The following is an 11,942-nucleotide window of genomic DNA, read 5'->3' as shown; positions in this document are numbered from 1 at the left end:
TAATGTAATTCAACAGTGGATTTTTCAAAATTCATATCTAATAAAAAAATATTGAGTGATGTAACATTATTTAGAGTTATACAAGGTTAATTTGAACCAAAAATATATATATATATATATAAACTGGTATCCCATTATAAAATTTTATTAAATAATAAATTAAGGGAAAAAAACAGCTAGAATCACAAAGGTGAAAATATATAATTTTAAAAATTGTGTTTTAAGAAATTTGACTAAAATATTAGAATATTCCAATATTTTAAAATTTTATTCGTGTATTGTCATCAAACATATATATGGGAATACTTATTCCATTACAACTTCTATTTTTTGTAATATATTGAATTCTATTACATTTGTAACAACCATTATAATGTACCAAATGTACCCTTAGTGTTTTTTTTTTTTTTTTTATTTATAGATTTAATTAAATATTTTGAAATTTTACTTTTAATTAGAACCAAAACCATATTTTGCCTTTGCCTCTCCCCTCTCTAATTTTGGTTGAATGATCAAAAAGAAAATGAGAGGACTGACAAATGTATTAAATTCTAGTAAATTGCTCTACATTTACATCAAAAACATTTTAAATTTATTCAAATCTAGTCAAAACGTTTGACATCTATATCAAATGGATTTCAAATGTTCTCTATCTTGGTAATGAGTGTTCTGTCCTACAAGATATTTGAATTAAATTTTATTTATTTTAAAATTAACAAGTAAACTTTATTTAAATTCTAGTCCAACCTTGACATTTATATCATATGAAGATTAGGAAAAAAAATGATAATCTTTATTAAAAATAAAAGTCAATATGTGTATTTATGAATATTAACTTATATAATTATATTTCTTTAAAAGAATATTTTTAAATTTAAGAAACATATTAATTTTTAATGGTTTTATTTTTTATTTTTATAATCGTTACGTATATATGGAAAGTTATAATTTTTGACGTTATACATCTATCAAGATGTAACCAAATAATTGAATAGCTATTCTATATAAATAGTCATTTCATTATAACACATATTACAACATACTAACCATGAAGAACTTGGATTCAAAAATTCAAAAAATATTTAATTTGAATAGTTTTTATTTGATTCTTCATTGGAAGGACCTTGATACAAAATTTCCACCCTCACTTGTTGCAAATAAAATGGGAGAAAAAAAGCCAAGAACCTTTATTTATTTGATAGAATTTCAATCTATGACGCTTGCTTTCGATAATTGTATTCTTTATCATAAGACTAAGATACCAATTAGTTTTTGGTGTAGGCTAACATTGAATCTCAAATTTTTTATTCAATCGTTAGAAACTTTATTAGTTGAGCTAACTGGAACTAATAAAAAAGCCAAGCAAGCTCAATTGACAACTCATTTTTATTTTTTTCTCAAGGCTTCAAATCCTTCTCTCTTCTCGGTTATCAAATTTAAAAAAAAAAGAAAAAAAGAAAGAAAAGAAAATGATCTAATTTACGGTATTTACCTACTTCATTGCTCAATAAAACTAAAAACATAAACGTTAATTCTCAAAAAAAAAAAAAAAAGAAGGGTAATTGGATAAAAGAAAAAGAAAAAGTCCAGCCTTGTTGTGTTACCTGCTCACCTCTCAAAACTCAAAAGACGAGTCCTACTCCTACTAGACGGCAACGTCGTTATAATCAACAAATATTTTTCCAATTTTTATTGGAAGATCCAATGGCAATTACTATAAACTTTTTCTTTTGGTGCAATTTATCTCACAGTTTCCCATTTTTCTGAAATTTTTAACTTAATTAATTTCAAAGCCCAACAACATCATCAACATAATGATACTTAGACCCAAGCAATTCGAAGTTAATAAGTGAAAACAACAACAACAATATTCCTAAAAATATAAAAACTAAAAATTGTAGATCTCTATTAGATTAATGGATAAGCTCATGAGTAATTTATTATCAAATAATTAATATTTTGGACAAGTTTCCATCAAAAAAAAAAAAAAAAAGACACCGCATGGGACATGCTGATTAGTTGTCAGCCATGGCCCAATTTCTTAGGTTTTATAATGAGTAAGAATTTTATATTCTCTTTGGTAGTGAAGATTCCTTTCAACATTAAACAAATAATATATATATTTTACTAATTGTTGGAATCTGTTAAGTAATTTGAATTATTTTATTTTTAATACTAATACTTATGAAACACACTTGAGGCAGTGCTAAATTGTGCACCAACTTTGGCCAACTGTTCCCTTTCACTTATTTTGAAGGGGATGCAATGAAGTAACAAGTTTAGATTCACAAAATTTTTTAATATATTTATTGAGGTAACATCGCGTGAAGGTGTTTATAAAAATATTTGAAAGGGATGCAATGAATTAACAAGGTTAGATTCACAAAATTTTGTACAATTGTTTTATATAATTATTGAGGTAACATAGTATGAATAATATTAATAAAAAGGGTCTGGGCATGCATTAATAATATATTTTAGAAAAATATTTATGGAGAGTTGAAAAACTGTTAATAATTAATTAACTACTTATGAAATTAATTAATTTAATAACAATTTAAATATTAAAAAAAAAAAAGAGGTGGGGAAAAATTCATGATTATGAAGGAAAGAGTGGTAAAACTGTAAGTTGCAAGATAAGTACTAATTTGACTTGTTCAACTTTAAATAATGTTTTGGGAAGGATGTTTATCATTCTAGGTGACTAAAATAATAATTTCTAACAAAGATAAGACCATGCTTACCAATATTAAATGCAATTAATTTGTCCACAATAAAAGCATTAACATAACACGACAAGGATGGCCTAGGATGAGATTTGTCGCTTGTTAAGATGAGAATTTTGGTCACTCACGTTCCAGACAGCTACTTTTATTTTTATTTTTCTTACATTTTATAACTTCTTCTTTTTTTTTTTTTTTTGATGAGACATTTTATAACTTTTTAGTTAATGAGGAGAGAGAGAGAGAGAGAGAGAGTTACTCAGAATAATAAGGGATTTGCTATAAAAAAAAAAATTTCATATTATTATTAAGGGTCTGTTTAGATACTGTTTATTTTGCTGAAATTGAAAATTTATTGCTAAAAGTATTGTAAATAAAAGTAAAAGTTAGTTGAAATAGTATAGTAGAGTCTATAAATAGTACCAAAAAATGTTATGGGAGCCCATAAATAGTAGCAAAAATAAACTAAATAGTAAAATAATTTATAATTTTCATTACTTCCCAAACGTACACTAAATAGTAGATTTTAATTACTCAGTCAATGAAATATCTCGTGCCCAGATAAGATATTCAATATTGAATCTTGTCTAGAACAATATATATATATATATATGTATACATCTCATTAATATTTGTTGTACCTGATATTATGATAAACACCAGTAATCATGAAGCATATCTCATAAAACAATCATTAATTAATAATCATTTCCTACTAGTTTCTTCAATACTAATATATATTCGAAACACTGCGGCGCACAGTTGGAGTAATAATTACTCTACAAGTACAAAATTCTTTTAGGATAGGAGAGGTAAGGGTCAAGTTCAAATCTTCAAGAGGAAGTTTCACATACATATACACTTAAATTAGACTAAAGTATAATTTTTATCTTATATTAAAAAATATTTATTTATTTATTGAAATTTTTGATAAATTGACACCAAGTTCATGCATGGTTAAGCCAAATATAATTTCACAGTTTCTTCGATACAAATATAATTTTTTTTAGTGCCAAGTTGCTTAAAAATCTGAACAGATAAACTCAACCAAGTTGTCAGGAAGGGATAAGATTAAGTTAATATTCATCCAATAATAAAAGAATTATGATATATTTCTAGAAGGAATAAGATTAAGTGTTTTTTTTTTTTTTTTGGATGGGAGGAAAAGATTAAGTTAATAAGAATAATATTAATCCAATACATGGAAGATTAACGATGTATTTTAGGACCTTCGCATAACTTTTGATACATCTCATGCATGAATGTGGTATGATACTTTTAACATTAAGCAACTATGAATAGATAATTATTATTAAAAAAAAGAAAAAATCTCTCAAACATATAATCCTAGGAACATATACCATTGGTTACATCGATATATAAAAGATTAACAGTGAAAATTTCCCCTAATGAAGTTTAGTATTTTCAAGACTAGATGAACATATAGCTGAATCCTAGTATTTGTCTTCTAACTAAAGAAAAAAGAAAAAAGAAAATATATATATATATATATATCTTACTTATAGTTGACCCCAATTAATTGGAAAAGGAATATTATACATTGGTAGTAATATAATCCCCATATGGAAGGGGAAATAAATAAAAAGCAACAGCAATACAACATTATTTTTAACATACCAGTTATCAATTGTATTCTTCTCAAAAAAATGATCAATTATATATTTTTAAAATAAATAATTAAGAATAATTGTATTAAGGAAAAAGGTGGGAAAAGGCTTAGATCTATTTCTACCTTCTAGGCAGAAAATCCAATCAGGTAGATTATAGATGGATATTGGTTCATCCCAATTACAAAATGCTATCCAAAAAACAATGTTAAGGGCCAAAAAAACTATAAGTTCTTAGAAACATAGCAAAACTCCTAACATGAGAGTGATCTTAAAGAAGCATTTACACATGACATAACATAGTCTAAGAAATCTGGTATAGAAGTTAATAACAACTTAAAGTGTAAATAATGAATGGCTTTAGGGCATTTCTAAAGAAAAAAGAAAAAAGAAAATATATATATATATATATATCTTACTTATAGTTGACCCCAATTAATTGGAAAAGGAATATTATACATTGGTAGTAATATAATCCCCATATGGAAGGGGAAATAAATAAAAAGCAACAGCAATACAACATTATTTTTAACATACCAGTTATCAATTGTATTCTTCTCAAAAAAATGATCAATTATATATTTTTAAAATAAATAATTAAGAATAATTGTATTAAGGAAAAAGGTGGGAAAAGGCTTAGATCTATTTCTACCTTCTAGGCAGAAAATCCAATCAGGTAGATTATAGATGGATATTGGTTCATCCCAATTACAAAATGCTATCCAAAAAACAATGTTAAGGGCCAAAAAAACTATAAGTTCTTAGAAACATAGCAAAACTCCTAACATGAGAGTGATCTTAAAGAAGCATTTACACATGACATAACATAGTCTAAGAAATCTGGTATAGAAGTTAATAACAACTTAAAGTGTAAATAATGAATGGCTTTAGGGCATTGGTTTAGTAAATTATTTAATGAATGCCCTTAGGATATTTGTTTAGTAAATATCTTTAGAAATTTTTTTATGGGGTAAAAAAAATTAGTAATTTATTTTTTAATAGTTTTTTTTTATATTTATCATAAAAGTAGCATCAAAATTTTCTAAGGGTAAATTGCAAATTACATCCTTAAAGTTTGGGGTATTTGGATTTTACACCCTGAAGTTTGGAGTATTTAGATTTTACACCTTGACGTTTGGAAATGTTTGGATTTTACACCCACAAATTTTGAAACTTTAGGGGGTAAAATTCAAACACTCCCAAATTTTAAGGAGTAAAATTCAAAACACCCATAAAATTTAGAGGGTAAAATCTAAATTCTAAAATGTTGAGGTATAAAATCCAAAAATCCCCAAACTTTAGGGGGTAAAATTCAAATTTTGAAATTTTATGGTATAAAATCCAAATACTCCACAAACTTTAGGGGTGTAATTTACAATTTACTATTTTTCTAAAATAATCCATTAACAAATACCTTAAAAATACCTGTTAACTGGGCCCTTTCTGCGATTACATCAATTTTATTGTAAATCAATCATAATATTCATTCCAATAATTGTAAAAAAAATTAAAAATAGTTGTTGTTTGACTAGATATTATATTTTTTTAAGGCTAAATGGAGCCTAGACTAATTGATAAATAAAGCACCATTTTCTTTGCTTCATTTGCTTTATTAATGCCTCTATTGGAAGGTGACGGAAGAACATTAATTATAGCTTCACTCTGTTATAAGCGCATGCTAAGAAAGATTCTGATTTTGACTTGTAATCATATATTTAGTTCTATACTTCGAAATTTTTTTTGTGAACTCCACGTATTTCTATTTTCTATTCCTTAAATTTTGTGAATTCCACGTCTTAAATTGTGGTTTCATGTGAAGTCAATAAGCAATTTAATACTGCCCAAAATTTGCTCTTATATTTTTAGCACTAGTATCGTACAGATCAATGATGGGGATTGATCATATGCAAAAAATTTCAATTTAAAGTTTTGGATTATTTTATGAAAGTTGCTTTAAATTGGTCTAGGTGCAACTCTGATTTGTAAAAAAGTGGCTGCACTTGAAGTCTCAAGCTTTGGGATCTCGTGGATGCAACTATCCAACATTGACACTACCACTTAATTATTACAATATTCATCACCTCACTTCGTAACATTAAAAAAGAAAAAAAACTACAAATTTATAAAAATTACGTTTCAAATGCGTCACACGCGGCTTCTTTTACAAACACCCACTCACCCATTTTTTTAAACGAAGATCGTGTTTTTGCTATTCGTATCTTAAAAATGCGTGTTTTTACAACCGCTTATCTAAATAGGTTTAAACCTAATTTGTTAAAAATTCTTAAAGAACTCTTAGGGTGTGTTTGTTTATAGGTGAAAATTGAAATAGAGTGGATGAAATTTTTTTGAGAGAAAATGGAAAGGAAAACTTTTTTGGAGCGTATTTGATTGAGTAGGAAGGAAGGAAAATAAATTATGAGGCCCAAATATTTTCTTCCTGGGCCCACTAAAAAGTTTTCTCCTCAAAATGGAGAGAAAACTGAAGAGAGAAAATTGGGCTGCTTAATAGAAAAAAATGCCAATATGCACTTATGACTTTGTGTATACATTGCTCTTTTTCGCCGTTTATTTGTTTAATTCCTGGACTTTTCTTTTCCTTCCTCCTATATTGCCTCTTTTTTTTTTTTTTTTTTCTTTTTTGGGTTGTTTGTCATTTTTCTAGTTTTAATTGGGCATCATGTTTAGCAAGGGTACATGAGTAAATTTTTACAAACTCAATTTTTCTACCCCTCTACTTTTTCACTCCCAAAAAAAAAGAAAAAAAAAAGAAAAAAAAAAAGAGGAAAATTAAGAGCCTATTTGGATCACACTGATTTTGAGTGATATCACTCAGTTTTCATCACTGAGTTTCCAAAATGCATGGGTCCCACAAAAAATATTGTGTTTGGCTTGGTTTTGAGTGCTTGTTTCCATCACTCAAACCTCAAAAATTTGAGTTTCAGTGATGGAATTCGGAAACAACATTTGAGTGTTTTCAAAACTTGAGAATTGATTTTCAGTGGGTGGGGTCCACAATTTTGGCAAAAAGTTGAGTTATTAGAATGAAATATGTGACTGAGTTTTTAAACCAAACAAGTGTTTTGTAGTTTTTGAGTGAATGGTGAGGTTTGAGTTAAGAGTTATTAATTTTGGGTTTGAGTTATGAGTTTTGAAAACTGAGTTATTTCTAAACCAAATGAGTCCTAAAATTTTTTCTACCCTTCCACTTTTCTATCCTCTCACCATTTTCTATCCTCTTACTTTTCTACCCCTCCAACCGAACGGACCCTTAACTTAATTTTCTAAACACTCAAAACTTTAAGGAACTTTTCAATTAAATTCCATGTTACAAAAGTTCTATTTCATACAACAATACCAAATAAACGTTTTTCAGTAAATTTTTTTGGGACGTAGAATTTTAACTGAAAAGATTTTTTAATGTTTTGAGTGTTTAGAAAATTGCAGTAAATAGTATTTTAAAGTTCTAACAATAGTAAATAGTATCTTAAAGTCTCGCTCTACTACTACAAGAGTTAGACTCTTTTGTAGTAATACTTTAGGTTAAGTAATGTGTTTGAATTTTGTGAAAGAGTATAATTAAGTGTGTGTTTAGCGTTTCTAAAAAAAAAAAGTGTGTGTTTAGCAGTTAGTTTATTTCTAAAAAAAAAAAAAAAAAATCTAACAGTTAACTAAAGAAAAAAGAAAAAAAAAAAAATATATATATATATCTTACTTATAGTTGACCCCAATTAATTGGAAAAGGAATATTATACATTGGTAGTAATATAATCCCCATATGGAAGGGGAAATAAATAAAAAGCAACAGCAATACAACATTATTTTTAACATACCAGTTATCAATTGTATTCTTCTCAAAAAAATTATCAATTATATATTTTTAAAATAAATAATTAAGAATAATTGTATTAAGGAAAAAGGTGGGAAAAGGCTTAGATCTATTTCTACCTTCTAGGCAGAAAATCCAATCAGGTAGATTATAGATGGATATGGGTTCATCCCAATTACAAAATGCTATCCAAAAAACAATGTTAAGGGCCAAAAAAACTGTAAGTTCTTAGAAACATAGCAAAATTCCTACCATGAGAGTGATCTTAAAGAAGCATTTACACTTGACATAACATAGTCTAAGAAATCTGGTATAGAAGTTAATAACAACTTAAAGTGTAAATAATGAATGACTTTAGGGCATTGGTTTAGTAAATTATTTAATGAATGCCCTTAGGACATTTGTTTAGTAAATATCTTTAGAAATTTTTTTATGGGGTAAAAAAAAAAAATAGTATTTTCTTTTTTAATAGTTTTTTTTTTTATATTTATCATAAAAGTAGCATCAAAATTTTCTAAGGGTAAATTGCAAATTACATCCTTAAAGTTTGGGGTATTTGGATTTTACACCCTGAAGTTTGGGGTATTTAGATTTTACACCCTGACGTTTGGAAATGTTTGGATTTTACACCCACAAATTTTGACACTTTAGGGGGTAAAATCCAAATACTCTCAAACTTTAAGGAATAAAATCCAAAACACCCTAAAATTTAGAGGGTAAAATCCAAATTCTAAAACGTTGAGGTATAAAATCCAAACATCCCCAAACTTTAAAGGGTAAAATTCAAATTTTGAAATTTTATGGTGTAAAATCCAAATACTCCACAAACTTTAGGGGTGTAATTTACAATTTGCTATTTTTCTAAAATAATCCATTAACAAATACCCTAAAAATACTTGTTAATTGGGCCCTTTCTGCGATTACATCAATTTTATTGTAAATCAATCATAATATTCATTCCAATAATTGTTAAAAAAAAAATTAAAAATTAAAAATCTGAAAGTTGTTGTTTGACTAGATATTATATTTTTTTAAGGCTAAATGGAGCCTAGACTAATTGATAAATAAAGCACCATTTTCTTTGCTTCATTTGCTTTATTAATGCCTCTATTGGAAGGTGACGGAAGAACATTAATTGTAGCTTCACTCTGTTATGAGCGCATGCTAAGAAAGATTCTGATTTTGACTTGTAATCATATATTTAGTTCTATACTTCGAAATTTTTTTTTGTGAACTCCACGTATTTCTATTTTCTATTCCTTAAATTTTGTGAATTCCACGTCTTAAATTGTGGTTTCATGTGAAGTCAATAAGCAATTTAATACTGCCCAAAATTTGCTCTTATATTTTTAGCACTAGTATCGTACAGATCAATGATGGGGATTGATCATATGCAAAAAATTTCAATTTAAAGTTTTGGATTATTTTATGAAAGTTGCTTTAAATTGGTCTAGGTGCAACTCTGATTTGTAAAAAAATGGCTGCACTTGAAGTCTCAAGCTTTGGGATCTCGTAGATGCAACTATCCAACATTGACACTACCACTTAATTATTACAATATTCATCACCTCACTTCGTAACATTAAAAAAGAAAAAAAACTACAAATTTATAAAAATTACGTTTCAAATGCGTCACACGCGGCTTCTTTTACAAACACCCACTCACCCATTTTTTTAAACGAAGATCGTGTTTTTGCTATTCGTATCTTAAAAATGCGTGTTTTTACAACCGCTTATTTAAATAGGTTTAAACCTAATTTGTTAAAAATTCTTAAAGAACTCTTAGGGTGTGTTTGTTTATAGGTGAAAATTGAAATAGAGTGGATGAAAATTTTTTGAGAGAAAATGGAAAGGGAAACTTTTTTGGAGCGTATTTGATTGAGTAGGAAGGAAGGAAAATAAATTATGAGGCCCAAATATTTTCTTCCTGGGCCCACTAAAAAGTTTTCTCCTCAAAATGGAGAGAAAACTGAAGAGAGAAAACTGGGCTGCTTAATAGACAAAAATGCCAATATGCACTTATGACTTTGTGTATACATTGCTCTTTTTCGCCGTTTATTTGTTTATTTCCTGGACTTTTATTTTCCTTCCTCCTATATTGCCTCTTTTTTTTTTCTTTTTTCTTTTTTTTTTTTTTGGGTTGTTTGTCATTTTTCTGGTTTTAATTGGGCATCATGTTTAGCAAGGGTACATGAGTAAATTTTTACAAACTCAATTTTTCTATCCCTCTACTTTTTCACTCCCAAAAAAAAAAAAAAGAGGAAAATTAAGAGCCTGTTTGGATCACACTGATTTTGAGTGATATCACTCAGTTTTCATCACTGAGTTTCCAAAATGCATGGGTCCCACAAAAAATATTGTGTTTGGCTTGGTTTTGAGTGCTTGTTTCCATCACTCAAACCTCAAAAATTTGAGTTTGAGTGATGGAATTCGGAAACAACATTTAAGTGTTTTCAAAACTTGAGAATTGATTTTCAGTGGGTGGGGTCCACAATTTTGGCAAAAAGTTGAGTTATTAGAATGAAATATGTGACTAAGTTTTTAAACTAAGCAAGTGTTTTGTAGTTTTTGAGTGAATGGTGAGGTTTGAGTTATGAGTTTTGAAAACTGAGTTATTTCTAAACCAAATGAGTCCTAAAATTTTTTCTACCCTCCCACTTTTCTATCTTCTTACTTTTTTACCCCTCCAACCGAACGGACCCTTAACTTAATTTTCTAAACACTCAAAACTTTAAGGAACTTTTCAATTAAATTCCATGTTACAAAAGTTCTATTTCATACAACAATACCAAATAAACGTTTTTCAGTAATTTTTTTTGGGACGTAGAATTTTAACTGAAAAGATTTTTTAATGTTTTGAGTGTTTAGAAAATTGCAGTAAATGGTATTTTAAAGTTCTAACAACAGTAAATAGTATCTTAAAGTCTCGTTCTACTACTACAAGAGTTAGACTCTTTTGTAGTAATACTTTAGGTTAAGTAATGTGTTTGAATTTTGTGAAAGAGTATAATTAAGTGTGTGTTTAGCGTTTCTAAAAAAAAAAAGTGTGTGTTTAGCAGTTAGTTTATTTCTAAAAAAAAAAAAAAAATCTAACAGTATGAATATTGGATTGTATAGTTTTTTTTCTTAAAAGTTCCAAATTTCAACTTTGATGTTTGAGTGGTTTTCACCTTTAAGGAGCTGTTAAAAAGTTTTTTTTTCCTTCTTTTTTGGGTGAAATTGCCAAACATTAGACAAATTCCTACTAAAAGACTGTTTAAGGCTCCTAAAACACTTATTGTATTTTATTTATTTTTTTATGAATGAAGCACTTTTCCATTAGTGCGTTAAGACAAATCCGAAGTTATAAGCGTTAGTTCTAAACCCACTTCAAAGGGGAAAGTATACTTTAATCAAAGCAACTTAATGTACTTTTAAATTCATATATTCTTAGGAACTCTTTACTTCTTTAGTAATGCAGGACTTAGCATAGAAACAATGAGAGATTGTGTATTGAGTATTTAATGAGTAACTCTTAGGCACTCTTGGAATACAAAAAATGATAATTTTCTTCTCTCACATTTATGGTGAGGTTTATTCATTAAATTTATGGTGGAGTCTACCATAAATGTAAAAGGAGGGAACACCATTTCACTATACTCCGATAGTACTTAAAAATTTTCTGTATTTAACATATTATTTATATTTATGGTACTTAAATAATAATTAGTATTATGTCGTGAGATGCAAGGATTATTAAAATGATATAAAATTAAATAATAT

The sequence above is a fragment of the Quercus suber genome, unplaced genomic scaffold (assembly GCF_002906115.3).
Source record: "Quercus suber isolate HL8 unplaced genomic scaffold, Cork oak 2.0 scaffold_888, whole genome shotgun sequence".
NCBI classification, from domain to species: domain Eukaryota; kingdom Viridiplantae; phylum Streptophyta; class Magnoliopsida; order Fagales; family Fagaceae; genus Quercus; species Quercus suber.
The sequence above is the reverse complement of the archived record's forward strand: the minus strand, read 5'-3'. Positions refer to the sequence as shown.